Below are 21,234 nucleotides of genomic sequence, written 5' to 3'. Positions count from 1 at the left end.
ATGCTTTTAAGTTAGTCTCATCTAAATGGAACCTTGTAAGGCAGTGGATGCCTGTTCATAGAAAATATCAAAGCAGAGACAATGCTTACTGTCGGAGACATCTTAAGTGGGAATCATGCCCCAGTAGAATGCTCAATTTGATGACTTCTAAAATCCATTCTTACACTGATATTTCATGATCTTGTCCCTGAAGATAGACAAAATGTATGTTCCGCAAAGTAGCCCAGTAATTAGTGGGAGAAAATGACCCCTGCACTTCATTTTCTACAGTTATCTGGGAATATGCTTCATCTCTTTCTATAGGGCTCCTCTGTTTTGGGGGGGGGGGCAGGGTAATACAGAAATGTTCATTTCCAAGCCTTTTGGATTCCTCTCTTACCTGGTCAACAAATATAATACAGGACTCTGTGTTCGTGAAAGTTCTTGATCAAATGTTACTAGGGTCATAAAGTTTCTGAGATTTCTCTGTGTTTTTTTTTCATTCAGTTAGAATCAGCCTGAATCACCGTTTCCTGTTGAAAGGGTTACTAGAGCCTTAAAATCGTTCCAATCAGGATCTCCATGGCTAGATAACAAAGATGCCAATTAATGTTGGTTGTAAAGGGGAACAGCAGGGCCCACCAGTCATTTTCCCATATGGCACACAAGAACAATTAGATACATAGGCTGACATTTCATCTTTGGAATTTACATAATGTATACTACGGTGATTGATAGGAAAGAGGTCCATAGACGTGACAGACTGACAGAGGATAAGGGCAGAAGCCGTCCATCTTTTTCATTATGATGACTATTTTAATGAACAGACCAACTCATTTCTGCAGTCTGTTAAATCATTTGACAGTATAAACATCTGGAGAATAGCCCTGGGAATTGGGTTTGTCAGGTGAGGGCTCTTTGGCTGGCAGGGAGGGGTTGGGGGATTCTTCTGGGGCTGCTGATTCGGGGGAGAACCACTAGCTGCCCATCACAGGAGACCCTGCCTTTCTTGACACCAGGGGCTCAGGGTGTGGAAAAAAATTTGTGCCACCAAGACAGTCTCCAGCGGAAAGTACTTTTCTGTCCTTTTACATTCTTTCAGAATTCTCTCCAATGTCAAGTCTCTCTTAGTTTCCTGAGCTCTGAACCTGATTCATTGAATAACTTTGAGCAAATGACGACCTCTCCTAACCTCCTGTTTTCTCATCTGTGAAATGAGGATTCCCTCTGACACCCAGTTCCCTCTCCCGGTAGAATAACTCTTTCTGAAAAGCATTTTGATCTCCATAGGGAAAGGTGTCATACAGCAGCACAGAATTATATTTGACTCTGTACCACCCACAAGTTCAATGTGTGTGGTCCCAGCCTGGCTGATAAGCAAGCTGTGTTTCTTGGTGTGTGTAGGTAATAACACCTGAGAGAGGAAGCCACTTCAATTTCAGAGTCTGAAGCATTAGATACCATTTCTTTCATGCCCTTGTCCCACTAGAACAGGGTGTCTAGCTTTGGCACTATTGACATTTGGGGATGAATAATTCTTTGCTGTGAGGAGCTGTCCTGTGCATTGTAGACTATTTACGAGATACCAGTATCACCTTCCCCTCCTTCCCTGAGTTGTAACAAGCAAAAATGTCTCCAGACATTGCCATATATCCTCTAGGATGCAAAATTGCCCAGTTGAGAAACTCTCCTCTCAAATGTGCTTGGGTAGTCATCCCAGCAACTTGAGATGGGGGTTGTGCTTGAATCTGGCCTAGGCTGGTGCTTATATAAAGTAGCTGGTAGCTTCCAAGGTGTGAAGCAAATTCAAGAAAGCAAAAAAAAAAAAGTCCCATTTTTAATATTTGAGTACAGCTAGTTACATGATAGTCTGCTGGCATTTTCCCCCACTGGATTGCTGCTGCCTCTCATAGTGATAGAACAAACAAGGGATGATGGCCTCTGCACCCTGAGCTTTTCTTAGTTGAAGACTAAGGGAGTCGTTGGGTCTATTTAAAGTCTGTGGATTGAAAAGCAGACACCCAGCCTTGCTGTATGAGATACAGACTCCTCTACTAATGATGTTATTTATATGTTTTCTTGGAAAAGCTTCCTGCTTCACAGTTGCAGCCCATTAGCTGGTTTTGTATCCAACAAGCATACCCATTGGTTCTTCGTATATGCAGGATGTGATAGAAAAAGTTTGCACTGTGCTGGGCTGGCATAGTCTATAAACATGATGTAATCACTGTTCCATAAAACAATCAGGAAGGACCCTGACTGAAATAACTAAGAGATGAAATACTACATCTACCACAGGAGGCCAGAGAACAGAAAGGTATTTGGAGATTTGGTTAATTATTCTGTCTGCCACTTGAAAATGCTGGGTATATTTTTTGAAAAGCAAAATTAAACGTTATTGGAAGAGGATCTTTTTTCCTGAAAGAAACCAAGTGTTTAAGGATTTAAAATCCTTTTTGTTTTCTCAAAGAAAATGCCACTGTCACAAACCTGTGTCCATTGACTGCAATTTTCTGTAGTGTAATTTATCAGACACCTTACCTAACTGGAATTTAACTGACAGCTTCACCTTTCTAGGAAACGAATATGAAATCAGGAGGTTAAAAAAATTCTCTTGGCAATCAGAAGAGATCTCCAAAAACCCATGCGTTAAGGTTTCTGTGTTAATTGATCAATTAAATCATTAATTTCTTCACATCCATTTCAACACATCCATTCAGTGACGACCCGTTCCCAGGCAAGAGGAAGCTCAGTTCTGGGAAGGAGGCTCCATGCTGTCTAGGCTGAGAGTCTAAAGTCTCAACACCAGGAGTGCTGTCTAGAGGGGGAGTGTGGGCTCCAGGTGGGCATATTCTCTTGGCCCTTTGGATTCTGTGGCCTAAATGGGGAGGGGCACTGCTGAAAGAGGGACAGAGTAAAGCCCTTTAAAGGCCAGAGACCAGAGAGGAGGGACTCTTTTACCTACTTGTCTTAACAATCAACCCAGTGCCAGAATGTGGTTGAAATGAGACAGATGTAGTTGGCATGAGTTAAACATACACAAGCCACTGAGAAGAGTACCTGGCACATGTAGACACTCTATAGGTGTTAGCTATCTATACTGTTATGAGCGCTGGGAAAACCAACCCAAGTTTTGGCTCTTGGTATGTTTTGGGTACACTTCAAAAAACAGAGATCACTTGAAAAAAAAAAAAATTCTACCCTGTTGGGGGTCTGGTGTGCAATGGCTACAAACAGCAACCTCCTCAGTAGTGTATGCAGCCTGTTGCCTTTATGGGTTGCCCTTAGGGACCTTGGAGACAGCCCTTTCCAGTGGATATTCATGTATGGCCTCACGCTGTCCCCAGTGTAGGCTCCAGACAGGTATGCACGGTGCGTTTGGAAAACCCTAGGGCACAGTGGCCAGGGTCCACATTGGCCAAGGTGTAGTGTCCATCCGCACCAAGCTACAGAACAAGGAGCATGGTGATTGAGGCCCTACACAAGGGCTAAGTTCAAGTTCCCTGGCCACAGGAAGATCCACATCTCTAAGAAATGGGGATTTACTGAATGTAATGTGGATGAATTTGAAAACATGGTGGCAGAAAGGCAGCTCATCCCAGATGGCTATGGGGTCAAATACATTCCTAATTGTGACCCCCTGGACAGATGTTGGGCCCTGCACTCATGAGAGCTTTGGTGATGTCCCCTCCTTACTCATGTTCACCAATAAATCCTACTCTGCTGTTAAATAAATAATGTTTTATTCAAACAAATAAAATTTCCAGCACTGCTATCTTCAGAGGGCATTTAAATGGTGCTTCGAACTTGGAGGTTTGGGCTTACAGGTTTGGTGGCACACTGAGGAATTGTTGAGGGCTTATAATCACACCTGTGGTCTGTGGATTAGTGCTTCTGTCAATCAGTTCATGGTGGCCAACACCTTATACTGGGTCTTGTTTTACCATCTTATAAATATTCAGGTTGGTCAAGGGAAGACACTGTTGACAGTATGGACAAAACAGTCTGAAGTCACCAGTACTGCTGGAAGAACTACTCAAACTATATCCTGTAAGTGGTTGATCAGTTTTTTCCCTTTAAGGATTGACTATGATATTGACCTTATAGCTCTGTTGTTTGGTCAGGTGCTCACTGATCTATCATTCAGACTTCACTTTCAGAGGAATGGTTGGCTTGCCTATTTTTTAAATGTGTAATAAATTAAAAGAAATTCTGGCTATATGAGTTACTGATTCTATTATTCTTAGTAATCTGCTTTGGGAATCCTTTAAGAATATTGCTGGGCTAGCTGTGTCAAAGCACGGATGATAAATTGGCTTATAAAACTTTAAAAGTGATGTGGCAACTTTTTTCCCTCTTGATCACCTTTGCATCATTGAATTCCACATGAATCCAGAGTGGGACTGACTGTGGATTTTTCTGAGTTACCAAATCAAGGTGTCAAGTCAGGCTGGCTTATTACTTCTGAATGCCAGCATTTCTGTCCAAAAGTCCGAAAATAGCAAGGGGCTCCAGAATGAATCATCTCAATTCATTTTAGGCTTTCAGTTTCCACTGAGTAATTTTTACAATTCACTTCATCTAGCTGGGGAGAAGGCTAACCAGCGGGACTGTGACAAATCAGGGCTGGAAACTTGATAATGAAAAGGAGGACTTGGTACTATCAAACTTTAAACGTTTGGGCAAAACGTGCTGCCATTCACACAGTAAGAGGCTGGATGTAAGTCCGAGAGAGTGGTCCAAAGCTAGTTAAAAGCTGCAGGATTTATTTTATGCCATGTTGATCATTTCAGGTTATCAGAATTAGTTCTCTAGAAAGATAACTGTGTAGCAGCATAAAATACATTCAAAACATGAGCATATTACTTTCTGAAATAATAAGGTCATCTGGTAGGGAAACACTTGTTTCTTTTCCTCCTGTCCTTGGTTCATTCCTCTTTAAACTGGCTCTGCCTTTCTCCTTCCTCACTAATAAATCTCTTTGTTTCCTACAGAGGAGAATACATAAATCCTTCCTTTCTCCTCACAGAAAAGCCTGTTATTTATGTGTATGTTTTCTACTCTCTCTCATTTGTGATGAATTTGTGATTAGAAAGAACCCGACATTGCCCTGTTCTGTCAATCAACTGAAGGGGAGCTGGGAGTTCACTCATGTAAACATGCAGGAGAATGGCCACATATTTTTAATATCTGCATTTTATAGGAATATTAATAGGATGATCACTCTCAGTAGGTTCTTGAGAAAATAAGTCACTTAAAAAAAAAACCCTCATATCATACAGTGGTCTCTTGAGATTAGATATTAAACTGAGGCTTGTGACTTAGTGTCAAGACTGAATCAGAAAAAAAATTTAAGTGGGTAGAGTTTTTCTTTGGAGAGATGATCTCCTTTGGGGGCATGTGGTAGGGTCTAGTTTTCTTTCTTTTAAAAAAATATTTATTTATTTATTTGGCTGTGCCAGGTCTTAGTTGCGGCACGCAGGACTTTGATGCTGCATGAGGGATCTTTAGTTGTGGCATGCAAACTCTTAGTTGTGGCATGTGGGATCTAGTTCCCTGACCAGGGATCGGACCTGGGCCCCCTGCATTGGGAGTGTGGATCTTAGCCACTGGACCACCAGAGAAGTCCCAGGTCTAGTTTTCTTGTGCTGACCAGGATCCTCAGAAATATCCCAGGCTCCTGAATCTTTCTTTTTCCCTCTATTCCCCTCTTGAACACGTGTCCATCTTCTTATCTTTTCCCTCAGTACTGGTCTTTGTTTTTTCAAGGTGACAGCCATCTAAACTGAGAAATTATGCTGACAGAATTTAGATCTATGACATCTCATAAGGAATTCTAAGCTCACCCCTTCATTTTACAGAAGTGGGAATTGGTTCCAAATGTAGTCAAAGATTGCACGCAAGATTTCACTACGACTTAGAGAAAGTCTTGGCATGGTAGTGGGGGTCTAGGTCTGGGGTCTTTGCATGGCAACTTCAACCTTTCTGATTTACCAGTGGCTGCTAGTCCCAGTCCCAAGGTCATTTTGATTAAAATGGCAATTCCAGAGAACACAGTGCAAGAAGCTGAAGAAATGACTCTAATGGTAAGAACTTGAGAGACAGTAGCAGGCTGGTGTGGGTGCTCTTTTAGGAAAGAACAGATAATTTGGAGACCAGTCTTTTGGATGCCTTCAAATCCACACTGTTTGGTGATGCTGAGATCTGCCTAACAATGAAGGCTGGCCACGTGTAGATGCTTCTTAGTTGTTGCCATTTGTCTCCAATAAGCTTTGCGGGATCTGTCTACCTAGCTTTCTTCCAGTTAAATAATTACAGTCTTTCCCTTGATTTCCAGGTAACTAAAATTGAATAAGGCAACATTTTCTTTCCAGATTTTCTTTGTTCCTCAAAGTACTTTTTAATTAAAAATACTTATTCTTCATAGAAAATTTGAAAAATACCAGAAGAGTTGAAAGAAAAAAGAAAAAGTCATCACTTACTTTCTTGTTGAAGCCAATCACTGTTAACACTGGTATTTTGCCTTTCTGTTTTAATCTCATTCCTTTTTCAAGGTAAAGACTAATGGTAATATTTTTCTTTCTTTCTCTTTTCTTGACCACTTGTTTTGAAAAGTAATATATGCCCTTTAAAGAAAAATTGGAGAATGACGGCAACTATAAAGAAGAACATGGATCATTATTAAGCTTGCATCCAGAGCTAGCCTGAGTGACACGTTTCATTACAGCCTTTTAACAAAACAAAATAAAAAAATCCATATTTCCCCATTTCTCTTCTTAACCATAAATTAACCAGTATAAAGGTAAAAGGAGTTACTGATGTTTTTCGCTGGGGTAAGATGAAGACCTTTCAATTAGTTGCTAAAATCTGTTTGAATTTGGGGCAAAGATGGATACAGGTGAGCTCTTGTTTCAAAAGAAGACCTCAGGCCAGACTTTCTCCTACATACTAGTTCACATTTTAAAGCCTATGACGGAACATTCCGAACTCAGCAGAGGTGCATTCTAAAATGTCAAGAATAATTGTAACTTCTTTCAGCTAGGTCTTTTTTTTGTCCTTTTCAGAATGCCTAGAGACATGGCAAGCAGAACTTGTGGTCATAGGTGGGACTCTTGGTGATATATAACATGAAGGGATCTCTCATAGAAAGGACGCTCATAGCTTAAGTGCACTCCAGGGACTGTAGCTCATTACTGCTAGCTGTCTCTGAGTGAGCACACTTTATTGTTAATGCCAGAACACCAATGTCTTATGTGTTCCCTCACTTTTCCTCTGCCTACGTCTCTTCCTTCCAACCAAAGGGACAAAGTACAGTCTGAGAACACAGACTCTCTGATGGGGCCAGACTGATTGGCTCACTCTTCTCCAAATGTACCTTTTGCTCAGCTTGTGCCTCCAAACTGCAGTACCCTTGTTTATCTAATGGAATCATTTACAGCCTTCAAGACTATGTGAAACCCTTCTTGCTCATGCCCCACATAAGGGGTGCTCTTTCCGAGCTCCAGTGGCAATTGCTATCTCTATGTTTGGCCCTGATTTTTACTGGGGGAAATGAAGCTTAGGATATGTGGGCATTACTCTTATACCTGTCCCTTCTCTGTGGAACATCATAGGTCCTGTGCATATTTTCCCCACCTTCCTAAATTCCCAAAGACTGCTTTGCAGTGGAGAGGAATCTCTATTTTATTCTCTTCCTACTCAGTATCATAGGGACGCCTGCAAAATTTAACCCAACTCAGTGACAATCAAAACTCCCCTTCCTCTATAAGTAGCTCTCTGGTTGCATCTTTCAGGCTGCAGAAATGAAGAAATGCTCATCCAAGTATCAGAGAGACCCCTGGTTGGGCACAGCCAGATACGTCTCCCCTGGATGGGATGTCACAGGCTTTCGAGTTGTTTCCAAGTTAGGGGAAGGAGTGAGTCCTCTCTGAATCACGCTAGGATAATAATAACCTGTCCCAAATGTTCTGAACAGTGAGTGTATGGACTCAGTGGGGGCAATCCATCACCTTGAAAATGTGTATCTTTTCCCATCATTCCCCTGACAGCCCCACCTCCTCTACTGAGTTGACTTTCTCTTTGGTGAAGAAAGAAAAACACTGTGGTCAAGTGTCAGTGACAGATAAAGTGGAGGTCAACATTTTCTGACATTTGCTGCCAGGATCACCAGACGAGTGACTTAGGCTAAGTCAACGGTGAATATTCCCTTATTGTTAAGAAAGGATTGATGGGTCCCAGTACATTTGACATATAGTGTCTTTGACACACATCTCTCCTCCCCAAGAGTCAGTGACATGAGCAGCCCTGGCTTTGGATGGTTGACTTTCAACTGATCTTGCATTTCACCTTTAATATGTTTTTTTTCAAGTCTTAGTTACTTATCTATTTCTCCATCTATTTTTAAATGCACTACTGGATTTATATAAATTCACCCCCAAAATTAAAGTATAGTAAACAAGTAGGCTTGATCTGAGTGCTTTTTAAAATTGTTTTCTTATTAAAAGAAGTTGAGGCAGGAGCCTTAATTTCTAGTTTCACAGAACAGTAAATTCTTCGCTCAGGCCCTCTGTGACTTGGCTCCCCTGACTCATAAATGAAACAGATGATGCCTGAACGATTTATCAAGAGGAATAAAACTGACTTCTGTGAGTTGTTCCCTGTCACCTGTGGCCTACGTTGGATTGGGGACCAGCTGGTAAAACCAGCTCCCGGATCTGTTCATAGGTGTTTCATTTAACTTTGTTTTGTATTTTCTAGACACAATTCTCTGATATGAGTGAAAGATCCGTCCTTTTGAGTTCTTTAGTTTTATTTCAGTTGTGTGTTGAATTGTAAATCTCTGTTTTTATAAATGCAATGAGATGGGCAGGGAGAGTATCCACACAACACATGCCAGAATGTGTTGTTAGTTTATTGCCATGTGTCTGAGGACCTAGAAACAAATTGATGTTTAGGATCACAGAGAGCTAGCCAGAGAGATGAGCAATAGTTGAGTCCTTATGATCAATCCGAAATGGACAATCTGATCAAGGGGATAATCTGTTTAATGTAGATGCTAAGCAGCTGTCTTGCCTTTGCAACAGCAGGATGCAAAGGTAATTGTTCAGGATTTAGGTAATTATTTCCACTATTCAACTTCACCTTTCCTGGGACAGTGCATAAGATGGTCACCTCCTCTTTAAAAAATAAATTCTAAATGTTAGTAACTCAAGTCTGTGTGACTAATCTAAAGAGGTTTAAAAAGGGAATTCATTGACCATTACTGTCAAGGATCCTGATACAAGGTGATTGTTTCCCTATTCATAGCAGAGATTAACACTGAATTTTGTGAGGTTTCTTTTTTAATATAACAGCTTTATTGATATATATTTTAAATACTATACAATTCACCCACTTTAAGTGTACAATTCAGTTGCTTTTAGTATATTTGCAGAGTTGTGGAACCATCACCACCATAGATTTTAGAATGTTTTCTTCACCCTGAAAAGTAACCCTGTGTCCATTAGCAGTTACTCTCCATTTGCCCCATTCTACCACCACCCCAGCCCCTGGCAACACTCATCTGCTTTCTGTCTCTATGGATTTGCCTATTCTGGACATCTGTAATAAATGGAATCATATAGAATGTGATCTTTTGTGACTTTTTTCACATGGTATAATGTTTTCAAGGTTCACCTATTTTGTAGCACGTATTTATACCTTTTACTTAATTTTCACTGGATCATCTTAAATATTCACATTAAATTTTTAGTTCCATACAATCTCATATAAATAATCCTGTCTATACTAGCCTTCTCTAAGATTTTTTAGCTCTTTTTAAAAATGCTTGAAAACATTATTTATCTTGAAAATTTTGAAAGCAAGATTAAAAAGAAATCATACTGATTCCAGAGTTACCCTTAGATATCCAATATGAAAATAATAATTAAAAATTTTTTTGTGGATTTATTCCCCCATTGTCATTTTTTCCTCTTGCATGTCTATATATTCTTTTTAAGGTTAAAATTTGAGTTAGAAACACTTAACTTCCCAGAGGAGTGTTTATATGCTTTGGTTACTTTAGAAGCATCACTGGTTTAGGTAAAATTGAATAGTTTTCCAAATTTGGATAGGTTACCTTAACAGAGCAGACTCCTGGAACCATTTAAAACCTATTCATTTGAAAGTTTTGGGGGGCTCTCTTTTCAAAGAAAGAAAGACAGATATGCCAAAAGCATAGTTTGGAGCTAAGAATAATTTCCTCTTCTAGTGGCAGATCTCTTTTTGTGGATTCCTTGACTTCTTCCCTCACCTGGAGGATGGCTGTGGTGCACAAAGGACTTGATAATTTTGATGACCTCACACCTTGAAGAAAGACCTAAATTGTTTGGGTGTATTGGTACACTTACCAATTTTGGAAGACTGTTATGTCACTTTTCAACAGTGCGATTAAATGACTGTAGATAACAAATAACCAACATACTAATGCTGATAGTGTATGAGAACAAATGCAATCTGTTTATTTGTAGTTGCATCCACTTTTATCTGTGTTCTTCCCAGGCACATACCTGAGACAAATAATGAATAGGTAGAACTTTCTAGAAGAGAATAAAGGCTCTTTAGCCACACCTAATCACAGCTAAATCTAAAATTAGAGCTGTGAAGAGCAGGCCAATTAAATGGAAATCACAGAAATAGAAAGGAAATTTCTGATCTTAAAGCCAGGTAAGCTCAAATGGGGCTTTCTTTGAGCTTATTACAGGATGTAGAACTGTAATTAAAATAAGGACCCAACATATTAGGACCAGTCCTTAATTACATTAGCATTAAAGAAGTAATTAATGGGAATATGTGCAAACTATGCAAGTCATCTTGTATGTAGTGATTTGCGGGACTGTTTAATGCATGGTGAGCCAGAGTTCATGGATCCACAGAAGGCTAAATTATATTGCTTGATATAAAATCTAATTGGGCAGTTTTAAAGTTTATGACCTTCAGCACAATATGCTTCTAGGAAATGAAAGTGGAGTGTTCTGTTACTCAAGAGTCATTTTATAGGATACCTGGTATATCCTCCATATATTTATAGTAACTTTCCTTCTTATATTAGTCTTCTTTTCCTTTAATACAGAATATAGAAAGAATAAATTAATCATTGCCATTGTTTTTTGAACTCTACAATTAACAGTTAGGTTTAGTATAAAGAGTACACAATGAACAAATGCATTTTTGGTATGAAATCTTAGAAGTGTCAGTTGTATTTATTTTGGAACCAAAGGATTTGCACAGTGGACAGTATTTCTTTTTTCATATTGTTATTATATCAAAGGCTTTTGATATTAAGAAATGAAGATTTTGTTTATTGTCTTCTTTGTTAATAGCCTACATTTAAGAAAAGAGATATAATTGGAATCTTGGACTAAAGAGGAATGCTGATTGAGGGTTTGGTTTTGGTGCATGTTTTATTTTGCTACACATCAGTAACCTTTGCAAAAATATTCTCCTGGCAGTGACAACATTAAATCTCAAGCAGCATATGATGCAATTTGTGTCAACTGCCTCACTCCAGATGCTGTGCTAAGGCAACATTGCCCTAAGTGCTTTGAGCAATCATCCTTAACTGGAAAGGCTATGCTAACCATACTGTAAAATGAGTTGGTTCAAAATGAGCAGGCTGAAATAAGAGATGATTTAGTTCCATGATCCACTCGGAACCCGGGGTATATTCAAAATCAGCTGTGGACTGCTGGATGTTATTAGGAGCATGCAGCTTGCTAGGTTAAACTTTAAAGTCATATTTTTACAAATAAGCCTGCTGGGAGTGGACTGCCATTAGTGGCTCAGTGATGCTACAAATGGCTTTTCAATTGCGAGTCACTTCCTATGCTGTTTCCAAAATACTGTAAAAAGGCATAAAGAGCAGGAAGAGAGGGGTGACTTTTATCTCCTTTAAAGAGTATTATATCGTATAAGACAAAGTTTTGGGACTTTGCTTTGAAGCATCTCCAGTCTGTAGGCCTCCCGAGAAGGCAGCCCCGTCTTATCATAACTGCTAGGACAGTCTTCTGGAATTCGCTAGTGATTGAACTGAAATTTGGTTCCTGTGCTTTTTTTAGTTGTATAGTCTGACTCTGTGATACATTTCGGAGTGTCCTTTCTTTATCTATGTTGTATTAGATGCTAATGGGATGGGGGGAGAAATTTAAAAAACCATGGTCATTGTCCTCCGGAAACTTATAGTGTGGTTCTCTTAGTCAAGAGACACTGAGGCCCAATGTCTTCAAATTATACTGGATTTTTTCCTTACCTGCTGCATAGTTGTTTACCCAGAACTATAGTGGGTGGAAGAGAAAAGGCAAATTGGGAGTCCAGAGTTTGCAGTCAAGGTGGAACAAAGGACAGAACCTATCTTTTCACTTTCTGTCATCTGCTACCATAAGTTCTGGTTGAGTCTATGAAAATAATGATTATTGTTGTAGTTCCTACAAAGTAAAGTGTGAATGGATTAATCAGTAACACCTCTATGGCTGTGGCGGATTGATGTTTCTTGGTGTTACACAGGAATTGTCAAATTTTTCATGTTTCTGCCAAATGTTTTTGCTGGGTGAGAATTAATTTCTAGCTTGGATGCCAGTTAGGGAGTTATTCTTTTTACTAAAGTGGATGAAATATATCTTCCCTTTAATTAGATTATTCATACATGTTTATTGTGCATCTATTAGCTGTTGGGCTGCCTGGTAAACTAGATGAAACAGTCCCTTCTCTTGGAGCTTATGATCTGAACTTGCTTGATGACAAAGAACAAGGATGTAAAATAAAATTAGAGGGAAACCATTCCCAGTTATTAAGTAAAATGGTGGGTAGCCTACTTTGCAGAGCATGTGGGAATGGATATATATATATCATTAGTACTGCATATTCAGATAAACTGGAAGGGATTTGATGCTTGATGGGGTTTTCCTTAAAAAGCATATTACATTTCATTTATATTGTATATTATTATGGTATAAAACAAAACTAAAAATGCTAATTATTGAAATTGTGTAAAATTTCCAAATAATTTCTGCTCAAAAATTTTAATGATAAATTTGAGCTTGCTTCTCTGAATATTACCACTTCATATCAGGTTTTATGTTAACTGAAGGTTTAACTCCTTCAGTGTTCCCTGTCCACAATGGTAGCGGTGCGATCTCAGCTGGCTACAGAGCTGCATATCCATATGGTTATCTTGTCCAGAGCCAGAACGCTGTGGGGTGAGTAGCATGTCTGGGATGGCTCTCGTTGTATGTTGCCTGCAAGGACTGTCGTCTGACCATCAGTCCTTTTGCATTCGGGATGTCGTCTGAGAATCCCAGACAAGGCTTCCCACAGCTACAGGGGAGTTGGTCTGGGGGCTTCCACCAACCCAGGCCCTGGCAGGCTGCCCTGAGAGCTGATGAAAGCAGTATGTCTCATTTAATTCTAATGCATTCTCAGCTCATCAGTAAAACAGTACTTGGAAAGCTCTGCTCTGCGCAGGGACTTTTGAACATTTAAAATCATGACCCACAGATCTACTCAGGACCTACTTACCCACCAGCACACGTGCCTGAAACAAATGTTTTAGAAATTATATTTACTCTTACATTATGTAAGGCCTTCTAATATTTTCCATTCAATTCTATTTCAGATTTTAAAACACCAGTTGTGATACACTAAATCTATTTTACTATTTACTGAAAGGTCATGATAGGCAGTGTGAGAAACACTGCACTAAACTAGTAATGAAAGATGGATTCTTACATGTGTGATTGCAAGGGTATTTACCAAAACAATGGCTACAAAGTCATGGTTGATTTTTTTACTCCTTCTCTTTGGGCTTTCAGGTATCATACACACCTTCTAACGTAAACAGTTATTTGACAATCAGTGCACTTCATTCAGTGTGTCAATTAATTTTCTTTCTCTGTTCAGTGAGTTTAAACTTTATTCCTGATTTTTTTCCTCTCTTGAAAATTCTTCAAATGTTGGCTAATTCCATAAAATTATTTTTTTCCAATAATGCTTTAATATTTGTTTGCTATTTTTTCATTCCAATGACATAAAACAGAATTAACAGGGAAACTTACCTTTCAGCAACAAAATAGGGTTTACCTGAACAAAGGCCAAATGTGAGCTGGTGATCATTTTGCCCATTTTACTGGATGGTATTCCAGAGAAAGACAGCATGGAAGAAGTTAAATCCACATGCTATTAAAAGTAGAAAGCTTTTGTCTTTATGGAGTAAAACAAAGGATCCATTTGGAGTTAGTTATCTTTAATCTGCGGTGAGTCTTGCCAAATAAGCTGTCCCCACAAAGAGTCTTGCCAAGAAGGACATAATGGTTAATGAAGCATGTTGGTTATTCCTCAGTATAGAAAAAAAATGATACTCTATGCCAAGCTGACCACTTTTTTCTTTTGCCTTTCGATTTGGAAAAAACTAAATTAAAATTTCTAGTGGTCAGTAGTCATAGCATATTACTAAGCAAAATAATTAAGACACAAAACATCTATGTAATGATTACAATTTTGAAAAAAATGCAAATGAATAGAAAAGTAAGAAGAAAACACTTATCAAAATAATGACTGCAGTAAGAGTCATGGGTACTTTTTATTCTCTTTCTTTGGGCTTTCCAGTGTTTTCCACACCTTCTACCATAAACATTTAGTTATCCAATAATCAAAAGACTAAAACATTTAGTCATCTGATAATCAAAAGACTAGTTATCCGGGCTTCCCTGGTGGTGCAGTGGTTGAGAGTCCGCCTGCCAATGCAGGGGACACGGGTTCGTGCCCCGGTCCAGGAAAATCCCACATGCCGCGGAGCGGCTAGGCCCGTGAGCCATGGCCGCTGAGCCTGCGCGTCCCGAGCCTGTGCTCTGCAACGGGAGAGGCCACAGCAGTGAGAGGCCCGCGTACTGCAAAAAAAAAAAAAAAAAAAAAAGGAAAAAGAAAAAGACTAGTTATCTGATAATCAAACTTTGGCTTTTTGACAAGCTTTGACAATAATTCGCTTATTTTTTTGAGAAGATCTAGTAAAATCACTAAAAGTATAGCATGAGATAAAACCTCACAAATAATTCTAGAAAAAGTTGGAAATATTTTTTTCTTTGCCTGTAAGCTGTAGTTAATAGTTTGAGATCGAAGGAAAGATGTGCTCCTATTTCTAATAGTTTCCACTGTTTAACCTAGCACCACAGACTTATCTCTTCATAGTAATTTGAAGTCAGGATTTTGTTAACTTCTGCTTTTGAAAAATCACTAATTCTTTAGTTGAACAATAAATAAGGAGCTTGGATTGAAAGAAGTTAAGATTAATTTTTAAACACACCAAAATATATGTATTGAAGAGAGCTTTATACTCTAAGTAATTATTTGCATTGCTATTTTTCAAATCTGTAAATTCTATCTTAGATACTCCCCAAGAGCAAGTTCATGACCCACACTTACGCTCAAATGGTTTTATCAAGAGTTTATCGATTATTCTATCTATTGTAAAGATCGTTGACAAATTCAAAACAAATAAGTTTAAAATAATATGAGGGTAATGAAATGAGAGGATTATTATGCATGTATTAAATAATAGAAATATCTTTAATTACGTGTGTAACACTCAAGTTTACCACCCTAAAGGGATACAATATTCATGACAAAGTTTATGTTTTAAAATGTCGGTTAAAAAATTACTGCTTTATGCTTAAACTTCTTCACCTGTGTCTGTTCTGGGCAAAGCACGGCCTTGTGTGTCGTGGGACAAAATTTAGCTCCTGTTCCCAAGGAATTTATAATGTAGTTTAAGAAATTAATAATTGTTTGCACGAAAATCATGTTGCGTGCATTAAGTGCCAACAAGCACGGGGGCACGCGCGCGCTGTGGAGAACTGGGCGGAGCACCGCCGCGCCGGCGCCTCGAGGGGGAGACACAGCCACCGAGAAAATTAAAAAATAATAATAAGATTTGATATGTATGTGTGTGTGTGTGTGTGTTTGTGTATAAGGGTGAATCTTCCTTTTAGGCACGAGCCCTGTCTCCTTCTGGATCTTGAGGGAGCTGAACTGCTCTACGCCACAGCTCTGGTGGCTGCCCTATTGTTCATCCCTGAATGTGAAGGAGGAGGCTAGGTCCCTCATTGATACATTCACATTCTTCCTACCAGTTCTTGCTAAACCAGTATAAGACATATTGGTGAAAAGAGGGAATTCCTAATGAGTTGTGAGAGAAATCTAAAAAACTTACAATCTTCCTTTTAGAAAGCCTGATTGATGTTGAGAAGGTGCGTATGAAAAGAGAGGAAGTCAGATACCGGAGACCTACAAACTTGAAGTGCTGTGCAGAGCAGGTCTGCTTGAGATTAGACTCTTTTCCCCTCCTGCTTTTCTAAAACAGTCATCCTCCAGGAAGAGTCCATGCCCTGGAGACATACCTGAATTCCTTCAAAGAAGGTTGGGCTTCAGAGGAGCTGAGATACTGTGGCTGAAACAGAAAGGCAACTGGCTAGAAGATAGCTTCTCATCCTTCCTTTAGATTGGAGAGTAGTGAACGTTTCAAGACACAAGGAGGTGGGGGTGATGGGTGAGACACAGAGAACCCTTGCTCTTTGCCAGATGACTCAGTGAGGTAGAATGATGTTACATGTGGGAAGTGAGTGATTGTATGACCCACCAACACCATTTATAGACCTCAGTTATGTCTGATGCTACTTTGATTTGTTGACTTTTTTGGTAAATAATTCCATTCCAAGTACTTACAAGGAGATCTTGTAGGACAAGGAGTCAGAATGACCTGAGTTCCCTTCTGGCTCTACCAGGTAATCTTAATAGGTCGCTTAATCTTTCTGAGCTTTAATTTCTCTTCATTTAAAAAGTAGAGATTACATTTGTCTTCTAAGGTCATTGTGATGGTTAGAAAAAAATGTGTGCAAAATGCTCACTGGTGTGGATGGCACAAAGAAGCACACAACATCTGTTAGAAAATAACGACAATGAAGATGATGGTAATAATGCCATCAAGTGGGTCATGCAGGGCTGTTGATGATGTTCTATTTTTCTAGGGCTGCAGACTTTGAACTAGTGTTGTGTGCTCTCTCACAGAGAATCTCAGGTCCTGTAAGTTAGAGGGCCCTCAGTATCAGAGCCCCACCATGCACTCTCTCATCTGTGGCACATGGTGTGCATGTGGATTCTGAATAGCAGAACCGTGGTGGGCATTCAGGAGTTGCTCACAGGAACCTTCCTGTCTCCTTCTACAATTAAGTTCTGGTTCAGCTGTTTAGAGGGCATGTGCCCACGTATGGGAGGAAATATAAAAATGTCCTCTCACTCATCTAACTTCTGTGAGGCATCTCCCACATTAACGGAGAAGTTAAGTTGTCGTATGTGGCTGCTACACAGGTGGCTGTCTCCCACACATACAGTTCAGAGCTGATGGGGGAGATTCTGTCCCACCTTTCACTGAAGTTGAGTCATCCTCTTACATTTATTCACACTCACAAATTTAGGGCCTCTGCAGGCTTTGCAAATTATTTCCCTTCACTTCAAAAACAATTTGAATTTCAGATACATTAAAAATTTACCTCTCAAGTGAGGGAATGCTACCACTGACAGAAGAACACATTCTTCCACCAGTTCCTGTTCTTTAGAAATGTTGAGGGCATCTGAGAAGGCAATGGATTAAAGTATTTCTTAAAAACTGAAACCAAAATAAAAATTGAATAGGCTGTGTAGGTATAACATACAAATCCAATGGGGTTTGCTGACATTTACAGATTAATGAAATTATATTATTTTTATATTTAAAAGAAATTTAGCCCATTTAATATGCACCAGGCAACGCTTGGTGAGCAGTTGGGAAGGAATAGGACTGAGCAGTTGGGAAGTGGGTATAATACCAGCAATTACTTTTGAGTCTAAACTGGCTAGTGTAGAGGCCTTTTTAAACAGTCAGTGCAGTGTCTCTTTTGTTTATTTATTTTAAAATTACATTTACATTTTGAATAAGGAAACATTTACATGGTTTAATATTCAAAAATTGTAAAAGTTATTCAGTAGAAACATTTCCCTCCTAACCCCTTTCCCCAGTCTCCCATGTTCTCTTTCTTGTATTTTTTCAGCTATGTTTTATATGTATATAAGAATATTTGTGTGTTGATGTGTATAATTTTGTTAGACATTGCCAAAGCACTCTCTAAAGCATGTACCAATTTACAATAGCACCCTTACCAAATTTATATTACCCTTTGGCTGGCCAGCATAGCATTCTGCCTTTGTTGTTCCCTTACTAGCCGGCCCCCACTTAACCCCCAGACAGCAGATCTTACCCAAGTCTTCCCTCTAGAAGTCCTATGCCTTTGCCTATATTTTTGCTCCTTTAGGATATTTTTACACAGTAGAAAAGTAGGGGTTTTCAAAATCAGAGCTACTTAAAAGTTCTAAGCAGTACATAACATTTAAAAATCTGGGCTCTTAAGGCAAGTTGCATGGATTTAAATCCCAACTCCAGTACTTTTTATCTGTGTGAGCTTATGATAGTTACTTCACCTCTTTGAACCTCAATTTGCTCATGCGAAGTGGGGAAAATAACTTACCTTGCTGACATGGCGTTAGGAATAAATGAGATAATGTGTGTGAAGTGTCTGGAGCTTGGAAGGTGCATAAAAGGTGGTTTGTACTATTGTTAGTGCTATTATTAATAAAATCTGTGCCATTCAGAGAAGTATATGTATAAATAGCCTTAGGCTAGATGTCAATGGCAACGAATGAAGTTCACATTTTAAAGGGAAACTTTTATTCTTGAATACAAAAAACCATATGATGAAGAATCAGGGTGGTAGAGTAAACAAAAAAACAAACACCGAATTTGGGGTCACTTTGTGTCTGTTGGTTGTGGAAAAGCCATCAGAAAAAGTTTTTTACCAAGCAAAGCTAAGTTTATTAGACTTATTTCAAGTCTAAAGTGGGATGCTACGCAAGATTGTTTCTTAGTTATGTCTCACTAGGAGCAAATCAGGGAAGGATATTTATAGGGATTTGGGGGCATGGGCTGGGTACTTTTACCAGTTGGGATTGGACAGAATTTATGACCTAAGACTTTGGATTGGTGGGCACAGTGAGGTAATGATCTTGAAGTCAGCATTAATATGTGGGATGCTAGTTTTGACAAGTTAGTTGGTTGACAGTCTTACCACTCAGGAATGAGTATTTCCTAGAACAAATACTGTTATTTTTCCCTGGACCAGTTATTGTTTAGGAAATTGGAAATAGGAAATTATTTAAGAAATTAGGACCTTTAGGAAATTGGAAAGAATGTTTGGTCCCAGAATGGTTTCACACAGGGACAGGAGAGTCTGCTTTGTCTTAGAATTGGTTAGCACAGAACTATGTTGATTTTGGTTCTAAATCCCAGCTTTGCTGCAAATGACATGTAACTTTGGGCAAGACACTCAATATGCCATGTACTTGTTCCCTCTTCAACTCCTGAAAAGTCTAGTGGAAGCTCTGTCTCCTGAGGAAGATGAGATTCAGGGCAGGGAGGCCAAATGCAGAGCATTCTGGAGGAAATGAGAAGAGTAAATAAGTCTACATAACTTGAGTGGAGATCCAGAAATAGTGCTGCACATTAAAATGGAGATTCTGAAGGCAATAAAATGAAAAAGTGAGGAGTCCATTGGCAGTCGAAGTGCCAGAAAGAGGTTGGAGTCAGGTGAGAGAAACAGGGGAGAACAGTTCAGAACCAAAGACTGAATGGAGAGTTTACTGGACCAACCTTTTTTGTGCTGCCATTCTGATATTTTGGAGGTTGGTTTGGTGGTTAAAGGAGCCGTTCAGCCTGGATACAACCTCAGATGTCATTTCACTCAGCTGAACAATGGGTACAAAAAAACTTGACCTACCTAACTAACATGATTGAAGAGATCAAGTAAGGTAAGAAGTGGAACCTGCTTTATATATTATAATGTTCTGTCAACCTACGATGTGGATGCTAACATTTTAATTTTGCATCACCATTATAAAGGAGAGGTTTCAGAATTAGGGAATTCATTTTATATGCATCAGGCAACATTACACAGGTAGCTTCCTTTTCTCAGTATATGTAAGACCGATGCAGGTTGTAGGATAGTGTATAAGAATGGGGAGAGATAAAAATTCTTGGCTATACATCAGGTAATGCATGGTTGACAGAACAAGCAGGCAGTTGGCCAAAGCATTTCCTGCAATGGATACCACTTAATTTGGTTTAAATTTCACCCTCGTCCATCAGGGATAATAATACATTTCAATAAATTCTGATTCAACTAAGGTTTATTGAAAATCTGCTGTACGTGTTTGAGTATTGTGTTTTTTCACGTCCGTTATCTCATTAGATTCTTACAACCGTATGTGAGATAGGCATGATTGTCATTTTATGAAACAGTATGTTGAAGTGTTTGCTTTGACAGGGATATATCAGTTGTTAAGATTCACTGCCAGGAACTGTACGTGATGTTTTATTCTGTCTTAAAACATTTGTCTTGTATTATGTAGTCACAGGCTTAACGTCATGCCCTGGACTTGGTTCGTAGAGCAGCAAATGGCAGAACTGAAGTGAGATCAACTGTGGAGCATTTGACGATTTACTTTAAAATAATGATCTCAGACTCTAAAGGGAAATGGTCTCAGATACAAACAATTTTGCTTGGTGAAGGCCAAGGACAAGATAATGTTTATTCAGTTACTTTTGGTCCTCCAGAGTGTAAAGATAGATGATCAAGAGAAAGGAGAGAGGCATTCAGACAGGTCAGCATTCCTTAGATCCTGGCAAGGGTGTTTTTTGTTTGTTTGTTTTCTTTTTTTCCTCATATCTCCAGCAGTACTTAAATAAATAACCGTCTATTTAGCTAGTACTCTAAATTCAATAAAAAAGAGGTGAGTCACGTCGACTGAGCCTAATACAGGAATTTGGTTGTATTAATGGGTATCTAAAGGTGGCCAGTGTTGGGATGACTCAATACTATTGCTTTTTTGTATTCTAAAAGAGGAATAATGTTACACTCCTTGTTCCCCAACCCAGTGTGTGTGTGTGTGTGTGTGTGTGTGTGTGTGTGTGTGTGTGTGTGTAAAGAGAGAGAAAAAAACTTGTATGATTCTTCTTATCTATGGATAGGGCATTAGCCCAGTGTTTGTGAGAAGCAGCATTTTGGAAATGCACATGGTTAAGACTTTTAACTCCATGTTCTCTGAAAGTGAGTCCTACTAATTTGGCTACTATTAAGGACTGGT

The 21,234-nt window shown here is 39.1% G+C and overlaps 1 pseudogene; it reads left to right on the top strand.

Annotated features, from left to right (window-relative positions):
- The first annotated feature begins 3,158 nt into the window (after window positions 1-3,158).
- On the top strand, window positions 3,159-3,284 carry LOC132432998 (small nucleolar RNA SNORA70; annotated as a pseudogene).
- Window positions 3,285-21,234: the final 17,950 nt, after the last annotated feature.

Source organism: Delphinus delphis, chromosome 10 (assembly GCF_949987515.2).
Source record: "Delphinus delphis chromosome 10, mDelDel1.2, whole genome shotgun sequence".
Lineage (NCBI taxonomy): Eukaryota > Metazoa > Chordata > Mammalia > Artiodactyla > Delphinidae > Delphinus > Delphinus delphis.
Note: the sequence above shows the minus strand (reverse complement) of the source record. Positions and strands in the feature narration are given on the sequence as shown.